General features: G+C 44.7%; 1 protein-coding gene and 6 non-coding genes across 12 annotated transcripts in view; 3 read left to right on the forward strand and 4 right to left on the reverse strand.

Moving 5' to 3' along the window:
• The window catches only part of LOC119178190 (ATP-binding cassette sub-family C member 4), a 2,441,444-nt gene that overhangs the window by 43,863 nt on the left and 2,382,528 nt on the right, over positions 1–15,053 (forward strand). The gene's annotated exons all lie outside the window — the stretch shown is intronic.
• Positions 2,369–2,441, reverse strand: TRNAT-CGU (transfer RNA threonine (anticodon CGU)). The gene has a single exon. It is a non-coding gene; the product is annotated as a tRNA-Thr (tRNA).
• TRNAT-CGU (transfer RNA threonine (anticodon CGU)) lies at positions 2,828–2,900 on the reverse strand. Its single transcript has one exon. It is a non-coding gene; the product is annotated as a tRNA-Thr (tRNA).
• TRNAT-CGU (transfer RNA threonine (anticodon CGU)) lies at positions 3,287–3,359 on the reverse strand. The gene has a single exon. It is a non-coding gene; the product is annotated as a tRNA-Thr (tRNA).
• TRNAT-CGU (transfer RNA threonine (anticodon CGU)) lies at positions 3,746–3,818 on the reverse strand. The gene has a single exon. It is a non-coding gene; the product is annotated as a tRNA-Thr (tRNA).
• On the forward strand, positions 5,082–5,154 carry TRNAT-CGU (transfer RNA threonine (anticodon CGU)). The gene has a single exon. It is a non-coding gene; the product is annotated as a tRNA-Thr (tRNA).
• TRNAT-CGU (transfer RNA threonine (anticodon CGU)) lies at positions 5,541–5,613 on the forward strand. The gene has a single exon. It is a non-coding gene; the product is annotated as a tRNA-Thr (tRNA).

A 15,053-nucleotide genomic window follows, 5' to 3' on the forward strand; every position in this document is an offset into this window, starting at 1 on the left:
CATTCACAATCAGCATCTTGTGAAGAAAAGTTTTTTGCAGAAGCGTGTAGTGTTTATCAATCCAAAGATCAAAGCGACGTCAATCCAGTGCACAACCTCACTGCCAACACTGAAAACGAAGGCGTAGGTGTGACTTCTGATGACACAAGTAGTCTTCAGGCAACCACCAACAATGAGTGGTTTACAAATACAGAAGATTCAAGTGCACGAAACCCCCCACATTGTCTTTCGCCAGAAAGAGCTGCATTGGTTGGCGTCGTAGAAGCCCGAGGAGGACTTTCTAAGAATCCGGGGACACCACGATGTGAAACCACAAGCAAGTTGACGAAACCAAGAAACTATACAACGTCAACGTATACTTCAACATTGCCTACGGCGAAAGAAAATTTCATCAAAACCACTCCTAATGCTCGAAGAACATTGCGTAAAGGCCCATCGTCGTGGACACATTCTCCACCAGAGATTCAAAATGCGCCTTCGATTAAAACATCTGCGAAAACGCTATAGAAAAATCTCCAAAAGCCACAAAAGCACCCCTTGTACTCTGCAGGAACACAGGCAGCGCCCAATAAACCTCGATCAACGCACACGCAAGGTACCTGCACGGCTTGTGTATCACCCACGACGAGGAATTCGATGCCTACAATATCGAAACTGTCGATTCTGCAAGATGTTCGAACCTCGTTCATTCTTCACAAGAATGGCAGCTGTGATTAACCCTATCTCCACATCCAAAGCATTTTTATATTATCCAGGACGCAACCACCAGCCTCGCCCACCAGAACTCCTACGTTAACCGGACTGCTGCACTCTTCCCTCAAGTCTTTAAAAGTTTACGGAACTCCTTTGGAGCACGAAACCAATTGTGAACTTTGACATTTGTGACTTTTTAACTTTTCCTTGTTTACTTTTTTATTGTTTGTAATCCACGCTGTCTTTCGGGGGGAGGGGGAATCGTGTGACATATGAAGTGATGGTTGGTAGAGGTAGAAGAAGTGAGAAAGGAATAAACATGGCGTAGGAGCCAGGCCATGTCTCCCACTCATGATAGCGTCACACACACACACACACACACACACACACACACACACACACACACACACACACACACACCAGCTGTGAGCAGCTGGTAATTTTTTCATCCACTTTTCTTTCTTCTTTCTTCTTATTTACATTCCATTGGTTCTAATAACTTCCCCTGTACATTCCTTGGCATTACTGTCTGTTATAGTTCATTTATATATATATATATATATATATATATATATATATATATATATATATATATATAAGGGAAAGAAGTGTATACCTAAGGGCTCGTTTTTCCGTGTTTTTTAACACAATAATAATGAGATATAACAGACAGTAATGCCAAGGAATGTACAGGGGAAGTTATGAAAACCAATGGAATGTAAATAAGAAGAAAGAAAAAGTGGATGAAAAAATTACCAACTGTGAGCAGGAATCGAACCTACGACCTTCGAATTACGCGTTCGATGCTCTAACCATTGAGCTATCACAGCGGCCCTCCCTCCATCCACTTTTTTGGGTTTATCTGTGAATTTAGAAGTAGGAGCGACAGTCAGCGCCATCTATAGGCCAAACAACGAGTGTGAAAACACTCTTATGCGCATGTTTGGCGTCACGTAGCACGTAAACTTATTATGAGCTGGGCAGCTGATTAATTGTCCCTCTTATACAACCTAAACACACCAAGTCTGCCAGTACGAGACCCTCGTTCAATGAAATAAGGGAAAGAAGTGTATACCTAAGGGCTCGTTTTTCCGTGTTTTTTAACACAATATTAATGAGATATAACAGACAGTAATGCCAAGGAATGTACAGCGGAAGTTATGAAAACCAATGGAATGTAAATAAGAAGAAAGAAAAAGTGGATGAAAAAATTATCAACTGTGAGCAGGAATCGAACCTACGACCTTCGAATTACGCGTTTGATGCTCTAACCACTGAGCTATCACAGCGGCCCTCCCTCCATCCACTTTTTTGGGTTTATCTGTGAATTTAGAAGTAGGAGCGACAGTCAGCGCCATCTATAGGCCAAACAACGAGTGTGAAAACACTCTTATGCGCATGTTTGGCGTCACGTAGCACGAGAACTTATTATGAGCTGGGCAGCTGATTAATTGTCCCTCTTATACAACCTAAACACACCAAGTCGGCCAGTACGAGACCCTCGTTCAATGAAATAAGGGAAAGAAGTGTATACCTAAGGGCTCGTTTTTTCGTGTTTTTTAACACAATATTAATGAGATATAACAGACAGTAATGCCAAGGAATGTACAGGGGAAGTTATGAAAACCAATGGAATGTAAATAAGAAGAAAGAAAAAGTGGATGAAAAAATTACCAACTGTGAGCAGGAATCGAACCTACGACCTTCGAATTACGCGTTCGATGCTCTAACCACTGAGCTATCACAGCGGCCCTCCCTCCATCCATTTTTCTGGGTTTATCTGTGAATTTAGAAGTAGGAGCGACAGTCAGCGCCATCTATAGGCCAAACAACGAGTGTGAAAACACTCTTATGCGCATGTTTGGCGTCACGTAGCACGTGAACTTATTATGAGCTGGGCACCTGATTAATTGTCCCTCTTATACAACCTAAACACACCAAGTCTGCCAGTACGAGACCCTCGTTCAATGAAATAAGGGAAAGAAGTGTATACCTAAGGGCTCGTTTTTCCGTGTTTTTTAACACAATAATAATGAGATATAACAGACAGTAATGCCAAGGAATGTACAGGGGAAGTTATGAAAACCAATGGAATGTAAATAAGAAGAAAGAAAAAGTGGATGAAAAAATTACCAACTGTGAGCAGGAATCGAACCTACGACCTTCGAATTACGCGTTCGATGCTCTAACCACTGAGCTATCACAGCGGCCCTCCCTCCATCCACTTTTTTGGGTTTATCTGTGAATTTAGAAGTAGGAGCGACAGTCAGCGCCATCTATAGGCCAAACAACGAGTGTGAAAACACTCTTATGCGCATGTTTGGCGTCACGTAGCACGTGAACTTATTATGAGCTAGGCAGCTGAATAATTGTCCCTCTTATACAACCTAAACACACCAAGTCTGCCAGTACGAGACCCTCGTTCAATGAAATAAGGGAAAGAAGTGTATACCTAAGAGCTCGTTTTTCCGTGTTTTTTAACACAATATTAATGAGATATAACAGACAGTAATGCCAAGGAATGTACAGGGGAAGTTATGAAAACCAATGGAATGTAAATAAGAAGAAAGAAAAAGTGGATGAAAAAATTACCAACTGTGAGCAGGAATCGAACCTACGACCTTCGAATTACGCGTTCGATGCTCTAACCACTGAGCTATCACAGCGGCCCTCCATCCATCCACTTTTTTGGGTTTATCTGTGAATTTAGAAGTAGGAGCGACAGTCAGCGCCATCTATAGGCCAAACAACGAGTGTGAAAACACTCTTATGCGCATGTTTGGCGTCACGTAGCACGTGAACTTATTATGAGCTGGGCAGCTGATTAATTGTCCCTCTTATACAACCTAAACACACCAAGTCTGCCAGTACGAGACCCTCGTTCAATGAAATAAGGGAAAGAAGTGTATACCTAAGGGCTCGTTTTTCCGTGTTTTTTAACACGATAATAATGAGATATAACAGACAGTAATGCCAAGGAATGTACAGGGGAAGTTATGAACACCAATGGAATGTAAATAAGAAGAAAGAAAAAGTGGATGAAAAAATTACCAACTGTGAGCAGGAATCGAACCTACGACCTTCGAATTACGCGTTCGATGCTCTAACCACTGAGCTATCACAGCGGCCCTCCCTCCATCCACTTTTTTGGGTTTATCTGTGAATTTAGAAGTAGGAGCGACAGTCAGCGCCATCTATAGGCCAAACAACGAGTGTGAAAACACTCTTATGCGCATGTTTGGCGTCACGTAGCACGTGAACTTATTACGAGCTGGGCAGCTGATTAATTGTCCCTCTTATACAACCTAAACACACCAAGTCTGCCAGTACGAGACCCTCGTTCAATGAAATAAGGGAAAGAAGTGTATACCTAAGGGCTCGTTTTTCCGTGTTTTTTAACACAATAATAATGAGATATAACAGACAGTAATGCCAAGGAATGTACAGGGGAAGTTATGAAAACCAATGGAATGTAAATAAGAAGAAAGAAAAAGTGGATGAAAAAATTACCAACTGTGAGCAGGAATCGAACCTACGACCTTCAAATTACGCGTTCGATGCTCTAACCACTGAGCTATCACAGCGGCCCTCCCTCCATCCACTTTTTTGGGTTTATCTGTGAATTTAGAAGTAGGAGCGATAGTCAGCGCCATCTATAGGCCAAACAACGAGTGTGAAAACACTCTTATGCGCATGTTTGGCGTCACGTAGCACGTGAACTTATTATGAGCTGGGCAGCTGATTAATTGTCCCTCTTATACAACCTAAACACACCAAGTCTGCCAGTACGAGACCCTCGTTCAATGAAATAAGGGAAAGAAGTGTATACCTAAGGGCTCGTTTTTCCGTGTTTTTAACACAATATTAATGAGATATAACAGATAGTAATGCCAAGGAATGTACAGGGGAAGTTATGAAAACCAATGGAATGTAAATAAGAAGAGTGGTTAGAGCATCGAACGCGTAATTCGAAGGTCGTAGGTTCGATTCCTGCTCACAGTTGGTAATTTTTTCATCCACTTTTTCTTTCTTCCTATTTACATTCCATTGGTTTTCATAACTTCCCCTGTACATTCCTTGGCATTACTGTCTGTTATATCTCATTATCATTGTGTTAAAAAACACGGAAAAACGAGCCCTTAGGTATACACTTCTTTCCCTTATTTCATTGAACGAGGGTCTCGTACTGGCAGACTTGGTGTGTTTAGGTTGTATAAGAGGGACAATTAATCAGCTGCCCAGCTCATAATAAGTTTACGTGCTACGTGACGCCAAACATGCGCATAAGAGTGTTTTCACACTCGTTGTTTGGCCTATAGATGGCGCTGACTGTCGCTCCTACTTCTAAATTCACAGATAAACCCAAAAAAGTGGATGGAGGGAGGGCCGCTGTGATAGCTCAGTGGTTAGAGCATCGAACGCGTAATTCGAAGGTCGTAGGTTCGATTCCTGCTCACAGTTGGTAATTTTTTCATCCACTTTTTCTTTCTTCTTATTTACATTCCATTGGTTTTCATAACTTCCCCTGTACATTCCTTGGCATTACTGTCTGTTATATCTCATTAATATTGTGTTAAAAAACACGGAAAAACGAGCCCTTAGGTATACACTTCTTTCCCTTATTTCATTGAACGAGGGTCTCGTACTGGCAGACTTGGTGTGTTTAGGTTGTATAAGAGGGACAATTAATCAGCTGCCCAGCTCATAATAAGTTCACGTGCTACGTGACGCCAAACATGCGCATAAGAGTGTTTTCACACTCGTTGTTTGGCCTATAGATGGCGCTGACTGTCGCTCCTACTTATAAATTCACAGATAAACCCAAAAAAGTGGATGGAGGGAGGGCCGCTGTGATAGCTCAGTGGTTAGAGCATCGAACGCGTAATTCGAAGGTCGTAGGTTCGATTCCTGCTCACAGTTCGTAATTTTTTCATCCACTTTTTCTTTCTTCTTATTTACATTCCATTGGTTTTCATAACTTCCCCTGTACATTCCTTGGCATTACTGTCTGTTATATCTCATATATATATATATATATATATATATATATATATATATATATATATATATGTTTGGTGAGTGGCGGTGACGTTGACGCTGACTGCGGCGGCAAAATACAGCCGAGAGTGTCCATATAATTGTAATGGAAATAAAAGCACAAGGTGCAACTTGCACGTATGTGTTCGCTCCAGCTGCGGGAGGTGCGGGGTTCGATCCCCAGTGCCGGCCGGCCACCTACCGGTAGCTAAACAGGGAACAGGAGGGCTTCGAGGGGCTGTGACGCGTCACCCCAGTGGTGAAGCTTACTCTGCCTGGAGGACTCCCAAGCCATTGCGCGGGACCCGGTCCTGTAATAAAGGCGCGTTATGAAAGGCATCCTTAACTCGTCAAATAGACCTAGGGTGTGAGGGTACGGAGCGCAAGTAAACTTTTGCTACAAAATTGTTACCTCGAGCAGTAATGAATTAGCTTTACTGCAAGAAATCAACAACATTATGCCCAGAAGCTGCCAAGCGTAAACAGTACCTATCTTTGTTCACGCACAGGCAGCTTTCGGTGAAATACGCGTTTCGGAGGCAAACCTCCCTAAGCCGTGGGTCATGCGTGCGCGATGTGTGTAGTAGTAGTAGTCGTCGTCGTAGCCACCTAGACGAACGCACTATTGGCCGTGGGATCAAGCAGAGTCGCCGCCTGGTGGGAACTGGTCGAAACGGTGAAGTGTGGATTGCTCCTTGCGTCGTCTGCTAGCCACGTCGTGTTTCTATGTGCGCGTACGTCGTCCATGTTCTCAAAGTGTGGTTTATCCAGTCAAGTCAGCGCGAGTGGAACTGTTTCTACGTATGCCTGAGACGACGTACGAAAACATTTCTCTTGCTCGAGTGCTAATGCATTGTAGTATTGTCGGCGAGTGCAACTTTCTAGAGTACTGCTTATTGTATTGTTTATTCACCAGAGTACTGTTCATTCACTAGAATAATATCTGAGTGGGTGCCGCTTTCTGTCTTAAACACATCGCAAAATGCTCTTGGCATCCTCCCAAACATGAGGACTATTAAATGGTGTGTGAATGCAGCGTTTTATAACGACTCAATTGTAAAGAAAAAAAAAAGCTCTAGGCCATGCACTAGTGCGCTGTTGGTAGGTGTACAACTGTTGCAATGTAGTTTATCGATCCTGCGAGGAGCCTTAGTTGCGTTTATCTAGCCGTGGTACCACTACACACGAACATTACTATCACATAAACTCTGAGACTCCGGTAAACAGAGTTGCCGTGCGCAACGGTGTGCTTAGATTTAAGAACGCTTTAAAGAGCCCAGACGTTGAAAATTATTTCAGACGGCATGCATTATATAGGATGTCTCATAATTTCACTGAAAATTCCATCGTTTTCACATTGTTTTCAGTGTTTCTGTGGCACAATTGTTAGCGACCAACGGGAGGTAGTGGTAATTTTTTGTCTGAAAAAAGAATCATGATTGTCCCATAAACCAGGCTTAAATGGGTTGTAGCACCATCATGCACGTATAATCTATTGATGGAAGCTTTCTTCTGAACTCTTATATGATATTTTCACTGGTGCAACAACATGTGCGTACACGTGCGTACACGTGGTAAACGCAGTGTAGCGCAAAGCGCCGTCAGTAGCTAAGCTTTCCTGACAAGACTTATCGACTGTCCCACATTTTATAGCGAACAGAATGAGAGAAAAAAATCATAAGCGTATAAGGTGCGACCGGTGGTACAGAACGAATCACAAAGATATGCGGGCTTTATTACGATCTTTCTCTCTTTTTTTGTAGTATGCAGATGACAAAGATATAAATAAGTAGTTTAGTCATCCTACAGAAGTGCGTAGCAGGTGGAACTCAAGCTAACCACGTACAAACAACACAGCAAAGCGTGATTTAGCGCGAAAGCGTGAAGAGAGTCACCCAGGGCGAGCACCCCTATGAAAGGCAGAATGCGCTTTACTCGCCAGTTTAACGCTGCATAGGCGTCGTGCACCGATTCAGTAGAGACGAGTGTACATATTAACAGTAAAGTGCAGTCAACGCATTTCATCTGCCGACGATCGGCTCAGACCGCACGCAACGAAGCGACTGCAGAACACCTACCAGATTAGAGAACGAAAACTGTACCTTTGGGCTGTTGCATTAAAATAACATGCAAATACGTAGCGGCGGCCAACGTTTCTAGAAACGTTGGCGACGGTGTACTGAACTGCAATACCGCAAAGCGAGATGACGTAGGTAGTACTATCATCATCAATAAATAGCCGCATTTTTTGCTGCAGGTGGGGGGCTCGCGGCTGGTTCGCGCTGCTTGCTTCCTCTGCTATTATTTTTTTTTTTCGTTTCGAAATCGCGTTTTGCGTCTGTATTTATTGTCCGTTGACCTAGCTGGCACGACTGGCAAAAACAACGTCAATAAAGTAAGGTTTGCATCGTTTATTGCGAGTGTCCAAGCCGGTACAACCAATGTATACGGTCGGGTCCGAAAAAAAAAAAAAAACAAGTCACTCATACATATCGAAAGCTTTCAACCCACGTGTAAAGACTCTTAAAAGCTAACAAGCATATGCATATAACTGAACTTTGAGATCGCTGAATTAACGTCGCTCTCATTTCGTTGCAACGTTCGAGTTTAATAGCGTGGCTTCAGGACAAGGGTCCGATTCTGCCGTCAGATGCGGTGCTGGTCCTGTAGTGTTGATCTTCAAGTGAAGAGAATGCATGATGTGGAATCGGGAAAGAAGCTTGCACATTGCCGATAGATAGCTCGTGCAGTGAGAGCAATGTAGTTCTCCTAATTTGTTAAATAAGCAATTTCGGATGCGTGCAGTTCTGAATTTTTCTCTTTCGGCAAAGCTACATTGAGTACATCACGATTGTGCAATGTCGCGTCATGTCGACAGGGTAGGTACTAGTTTTAAGTTTCAGCCGTGAGCCCATATCATAGGTAATATGTATTTAGGTGATGGGCCTAAAAATATTTCAGGCTTGCTACATTTATTAATTGAGTTAAGTTACGCACTTACTACCGCTAGAATTTCCCGTCACAGGTAATTACCGGTCTGCCGAGTATGCACCGAACATGTATGCTAAAGGAACAGTTATGAGGTGGGCGCTTACAGATCGAAAAGGCTCAATGCTAAGAAAATGGGCTCTAGGCATGCATTGTACAATTTTGTTGTTTGTACATATGTGTTGGTGCTCTTACAGTACACTATCGCTCAGCTCTGAGCACAACCTCTTTTTGCATAGACATATCGTTAGAACTTGAGCACTCTCGTGCAAGCAAGCGCTCCTGAAACCAATTCGTGGTACATGATGTGAATCTGTCCAAATACTAAATCAATAAAGGTCACATTTATTACAAACTTGTTATTGTGTTTACTTTTTCAGTATACTTGTGCTTGAAAGCTGAAGTTGTTTTCTCCCTGCTACTTTTAGAGTTTAAGAATTGAAATACGCACTATCTTGCAGTGTGGCTGTGGATAAGTCAAGATTATGTATGTTGAAACTACCTGTGTGATTTCCTAGATTTTTTTCATGACGGTAGTGCACAGAATTCCACTTCATAGTGGTAGGCACTATAGTTATGACAACTTAATTTACACAAGCAGATGTGCTCAAAGATATTTGGAACGTTTGTCTGCTACATGAAAGAAAAAAAACAGTACCACATCGAATAACACAATCTGGCTCTTCACGACAGCATTCACGTCTTTGAGGAAGCTGTGTTGCTAGTGCTCATCAGCTTTATGATTTATTTTTTAGGAGCGCATTGAATATATTTCCAAAGCTAAAACAATTGAGTGCCGCCCTATGACATTTGGCACATCTTTCTGTAAACTTGTATGAGCTAAACACAATGAAGACCAAACAGTTTTGGGTCTTGTTCGTAAACTGTCACGATGCACAACTAAATGTCGGAAAGCCTGTTAATGCCCCTCACTGCGGGGGTATTCATTTAGTAATGCAATTAATAATTTCTGGCGATTCACATGCCAACTATGAATTGATCGTGAGTTGTATAGTAGTGTGCAGATTTAGATTGATTCTGGCTTCCAGGGGTTAAAACAAATGACATCGTAGCCTCACAGGAGACAAGACTGCTTGTCGAGACATTTGATGTGACACCAAATGTTCATATATTTTTCATATTTTCAAGCTTCAATCTTTTAAGGGTCAGCTTAGTTCACCTGCAACAATGGGAACTGGTTCACAGCTGTTCACGAGAAGTTCAGAACTTGTACAGCACGAGTTCAGCTGTGCGACATCTCAAGTGAATGACAAGGTGCCGACAAGGTGGACTCCTTATTTTTTGACGATAGTTATAGCGAGAGAAACAAAACGACGACACAGAGAGTTGTCTCTGTGTCGTCGTTTTGTTTCTCGCGCTATAACTATCGTCATGCCATACCAACTAGCCCAAGCTGCCACACTCCTTATTTTCGTTCGCTTAATTTAATGAGGTGCTAACATCTTGGCAAAACACACCACGTTTGTAGCGGTGGGTACGGTACCTACGTCTAATGCTATGTTGTCTGTTAAGCTGTGTGTGCTGCTGCACCAAACTAGCGCCGTCAGAGTAGGAGGTACAGAAAAATTATGAACTAGTTTTGTGCTGTATTTCTCCTGTGCTTTTTGAAATAAATGGCACGGTTTAGAAGATGCCGTCACTGCACGACTGAAAAGAATGGCGAGGTGCAGCACTTAGTAAAATGGATCATGTGGTGCAGGCGAATCGAACAAAGCCTTAAGCACACAAGCGTCTTAGCGTTTCACTGGCACCAGCCACAGTGGCCATATTTATGGCTACCGTGGCTGGAATCAAACCTGTGTTGTTGAGCTCAGCAGTGGTTTCAACGTGCTTGCACAGTAGACATTCGGGGATAGTCATCTTGTCGTTCATGGCCGTCTGAAAAAACAAGTAAGATCACCAGATATCAATGCAAGAAAGTTTCCAGAGTAAACAAATAAACTCAGTTAACTGGTAAACAACAGTATTTTATACATATTATGAAGTCTTCGTTTGGAAGACCTTTATTAGGCCCGAGGAACCGGCAGCCGACAGCTGAGATGAAGGAACCAAGATGATGATGCTACGTGACAACGATGAGGATGCATGAGCAACACATGATAATTATGATAATGTACAGATGAAGAGGATTGGTAAACTAAATGTCCACACTGATTCCCCCCCCCCCCCCGTGAAAGCGGCCAGCCTGGCCGCGGCTAGTTAGGGGACAAAGAACGTCGCATGAAGGGCTTCATACGGGAGACATGGACGGCCTCAGTAGTTCGATAACGGCCATCTGCTAGGGCTACGAGTGGCGTCACGCGATAATTCACTGGTGAAGTTTCTTGAAGAACTGTGTATGGCCCGATAAACCATGGCTAAAATTTGTCGCACAAACCAGGTGTGTGAGTAGGCGTTAAGAGGAGCACTTCGTCTCCAGGTTGAAAGGATACAGCACGATGCGATTCATCATATACCAGCTTTCTGTCTTGCTGTCGGGCTTCAGTGTTTATACGAGCACGTTGGCGGCTCTGAGCGAGCCGTAAAACGTATTCCTCTGAAGAGGATGGAGATGAATTCACGTGGCTGGTAAAGGAAGAGACGTCCAGGAAAGAAGTAGGGGAGCGTCCATAAACAAGATAAAATGGTGAGTAGCCGGTTGTCCGCTGAATGGCCGTATTGCAGACAAAAGTGACGAATGGTAGAACAACGTCCCAGTTTTTTGGTCTCGTTGAATATAGGCGGCGACCATGTCAGCAAGAGTGCGGTGGAATCGCTCAGTGAGGCCGTTAATTAGGGGATGATAACTAAAGGCAGTCTTGTGAGTTGTGACCAAGGCGTGAAGAAGTTCGTTCACTAGTTGTGAAAGGAAGGCCCTTTCACAGTCACTGAGCAATACACGTGGAGCACCATGACGCACTATATTGGCTCGGAGGATGAAATCGGCTATTTCAGAAGCTAAAGCGGTAATGACGGATGCCGTCTCAATGTAGTGCGTCAAATGGTCAACGGCTGTTACTATCCATCGGTTTCCAGCAGCAATGACTGGAAGGGGGCCATAAAGATCGATGCCTACAACTTCGAATGGTGTGGCTGGGCACGGAAGAGGCTGTAGTGTACTGGCTGGAGCAGACGTGGGTAGTTTTCTACATTGGCAGGTATTGCATGACCCGAAGTACCAAGCTACACTAGTTGTAATACCTGGCCAATAAAACCAACTTCGAAGGCGATCGTAGGTTTTATGGTAACCAAGTTGACCAGCAGTCGGATGGTCTTGAAGTGCTCTGAGGACTTCGGACCGAAGCGATCGGGGTAGAGCGGGAACCCAGCGCTAACCCTCAGGATGGTAAGTTTTGCGGTACAGCACCGAGTTGTCCAGCTTAAACTGCGAGAGTTGGCGACGGAGGCTCGCATTAGATGGACGGGAACTGCCAGTGAGGTAGCCTATAATACGTCGACAGTATGGGTCAGCCAGCTGTCGAGAAGAAAAATCGTGGGGGTCGTCCAAAGGAAGCTGGTCCGTAGAGGCGAGAGAGGAAACCACCGTAGACGTGGACTCCGAGGGTGTGTTGTGCAAAGTGATTGTGGAAGCGCTGAGTAGAGCCACTGGTAGTGGGCAGCGAGAAAGAGCATCGGCCTCGCTATGCTTTCTACCACACTTGTGTACGATGTCAAAATCATACTCTTGTAGGCGTAGAATCCAGTGGCCGAGGCGTCCCGACAAGTTACTGAGTGTTGAAAGCCAACATAAACCATGGTGGTCGGTCACAATAGTGAAATGGCGGCCGTGCAGATAAAGACAAAATTTCTGCACTGACCAAACAATGGCGGGGCACTCCTGCTCGGTAATTGTGCAGTTCCTCTCGGCTGCGGAGAGGACGCGGCTGGCGTACACAACGACTCGCTCTCGCGAAGAGTTGTCGCGCTGCAGGAGCACGGCTCCTAAACCATGGCCGCTAGCGGCTGTATGCAGAAAGGTCGGTGCATAATCGTGAAAATGAGAAAGTACAGGGTCGGTCGTGAGGGCACTCTTCAACCTGTCGAAAGCCGATTCACATTCCTGAGATCACTGAAAGGGCGTACTAGGAGAAAGTAGCTTATGGAGTGGTGCGGCTATGGAGGCAAAGTTTTGTATGAATCGCCGAAAATCAGAGGCGAGACCAAGGAAACTTCGCAAATCTTTCGGTTTGTCAGGGCGAGAGAAGCGAAACACCGCAGCAGTTTTCTCAGGGTCTGAACGAATTCCGTACTTGCTCACAACATGACCGAGTACCTTGATAGATCTGCTGACGAAATGCCACTTCTTGGTGTTAATTTGAATACCAGCGCCCGCAAGGCAAGTTAGGACCTCGTCCAACCGTTGCAGATGTTGAGAAAACGTCGATGAAAAGACAACAATGCCATCGAGGTAACATAGGCAAGTGTTTCATTTCAGGCCACGCAGCAAGGTGCCAATCAAGCGCTCAAAAGCTGCGGGCGCATTGCATAGACCAAACGGCATAACTTTGAATTCGTATAGGCCGTCCGGCGTTGCAAACGCAGTTTTTAGGGGCGAAGCTCCTTATAGCGGCACCCGTTTGTCCCGCGTAGTATGTAACCAGTCTTACGCTTTGACCTGCAAACATTTTGACCTCCAAGGTGGTGCCGGTGAGAGATTCCTTCTGTGCGCTGTTGAACAACAAAAAATAGTGCACAATGTACATGCCAATAGCTGATAATGGGGTATGAGAGACAGGAGCATTCGGCTTTTAGTTAACGTGCACGCTGCGATCCCCATTAGCAGCCATTGCATGTACCTTGAGCACTATCTGAAGAGAAAGGGTTGCTACGTTATACCCGCTGGTGTAACCACCTTAGTTTTAGAAATGTTTAGCGGGCGTTGAGCCGCAGTGCCATGAATACAATGAACTAGTATATACCATGAATGAACTCGAGGTAGTTAAAGGTGGGAAGTAGGTACGAAGTGCAAGCCGTAAGAAAGTAAAAGCCGAATTCTCCTGTCTCTCATTTCCCATGCAGCCATTGGCATGTACATTGAGCTCTATCTGCCAGGAAAAGGTTGTTACGTTATACTCGCTGGGCGTAACCTCCTTTGTTTTAGAAAGGTTTAGCGAGTGTTGGGCCGCAGTGCCATGAATACAGTGAACTAGTATATACCGTGAACTCGAGGTGGTTAAAGGGGGGAAGTAGACCCGAAGCGCAAGCTGTTAGAAAGTGTGCGTGTGCCACCTCTCCTTTAGTCCTTGGAATGTCCGCTGGATGACGGTGTTTCTATATGGGGAATATATGATGAAAAGATGCGAGATGGTGGTACTTGCAGTGTTGAATAGATGGACGAACGGACACACAGATGCATGAATGGACGCATGAACGGACGCAGAGGCGGATGCATGGACGAACGCAGGAACGGACGCACACACGGACGGGAGGATGGACGCATGGACGGTCGCACAGACGGAAGGAAGCAAGAACGAATAGACGGACGAATGCTTCGCCCCACTTTCCATCATTCACTCCGTGGATATGCTGCCAATTTTTTTCTTTACCGTCTTCGTGCATGGGGATTCGCCGATAGCCGGAACGCAAGTAGAGGTTTGAAAAGAATTCAGCACCTTGTAAGGAATCGAGGGCGTCGTCGATACGTGGCATGGGGTGTACGTCCTTCTTAGTGATCTCATTGAGTGCTCGGCAATCGACGCGAAATCGTACAAAACCGTCTTTTTTATGCACCAGAACTACTGGAGACGACCAAGGACTGGTTGAGGGTCGGATTATCTCCCATTGCAGCATATAGTCTACGTTTTTCTAAATGATTTTTCGTTCGGCTAGAGAGACGCAGTACGGACGTCGATGCACAATGGATCTTCCGTCGGTCTGAATACGATGTGCTGTACCAGTTGTCTGGCCCAGGCTGGATCAATAAACGTCAAAAGAGTTTGCATGCTTTTGCAACAAATCAAACAGCTGCTGCTTCTGCGAGTCTGTGAAGTCTTTGTTGATGGCTGCTGTAAAGGCCGAGGAAGCAGCATGATCTCCGGTATGGCGTTTAGAGGAGGCAGGGGTAAGAGGCACGACGCACACAAGCTCCAGTCCGGGAACGCAGGCGACAGTAGTGCCCCGTGGCAGTAAAATGTTATCTGGTGTGGTGTTCGTAGCAGCGAGGACAGCTGATCCATTGTTGAAGCGAGCCACACCTGATGCGAGAGCTATGCCTTTATTAGGCAACGGGGCGATGGAGTGACCAAAATATCACCAGAGTTGACGTCGTTGGACAAATATGTGACTAAGTGATGTTCGTGTGGTGGTAACTCGATGTCTACAGCAGCGATGAGTCG

The sequence above is a fragment of the Rhipicephalus microplus genome, chromosome 1, assembly GCF_043290135.1.
Source record: "Rhipicephalus microplus isolate Deutch F79 chromosome 1, USDA_Rmic, whole genome shotgun sequence".
Lineage (NCBI taxonomy): Eukaryota > Metazoa > Arthropoda > Arachnida > Ixodida > Ixodidae > Rhipicephalus > Rhipicephalus microplus.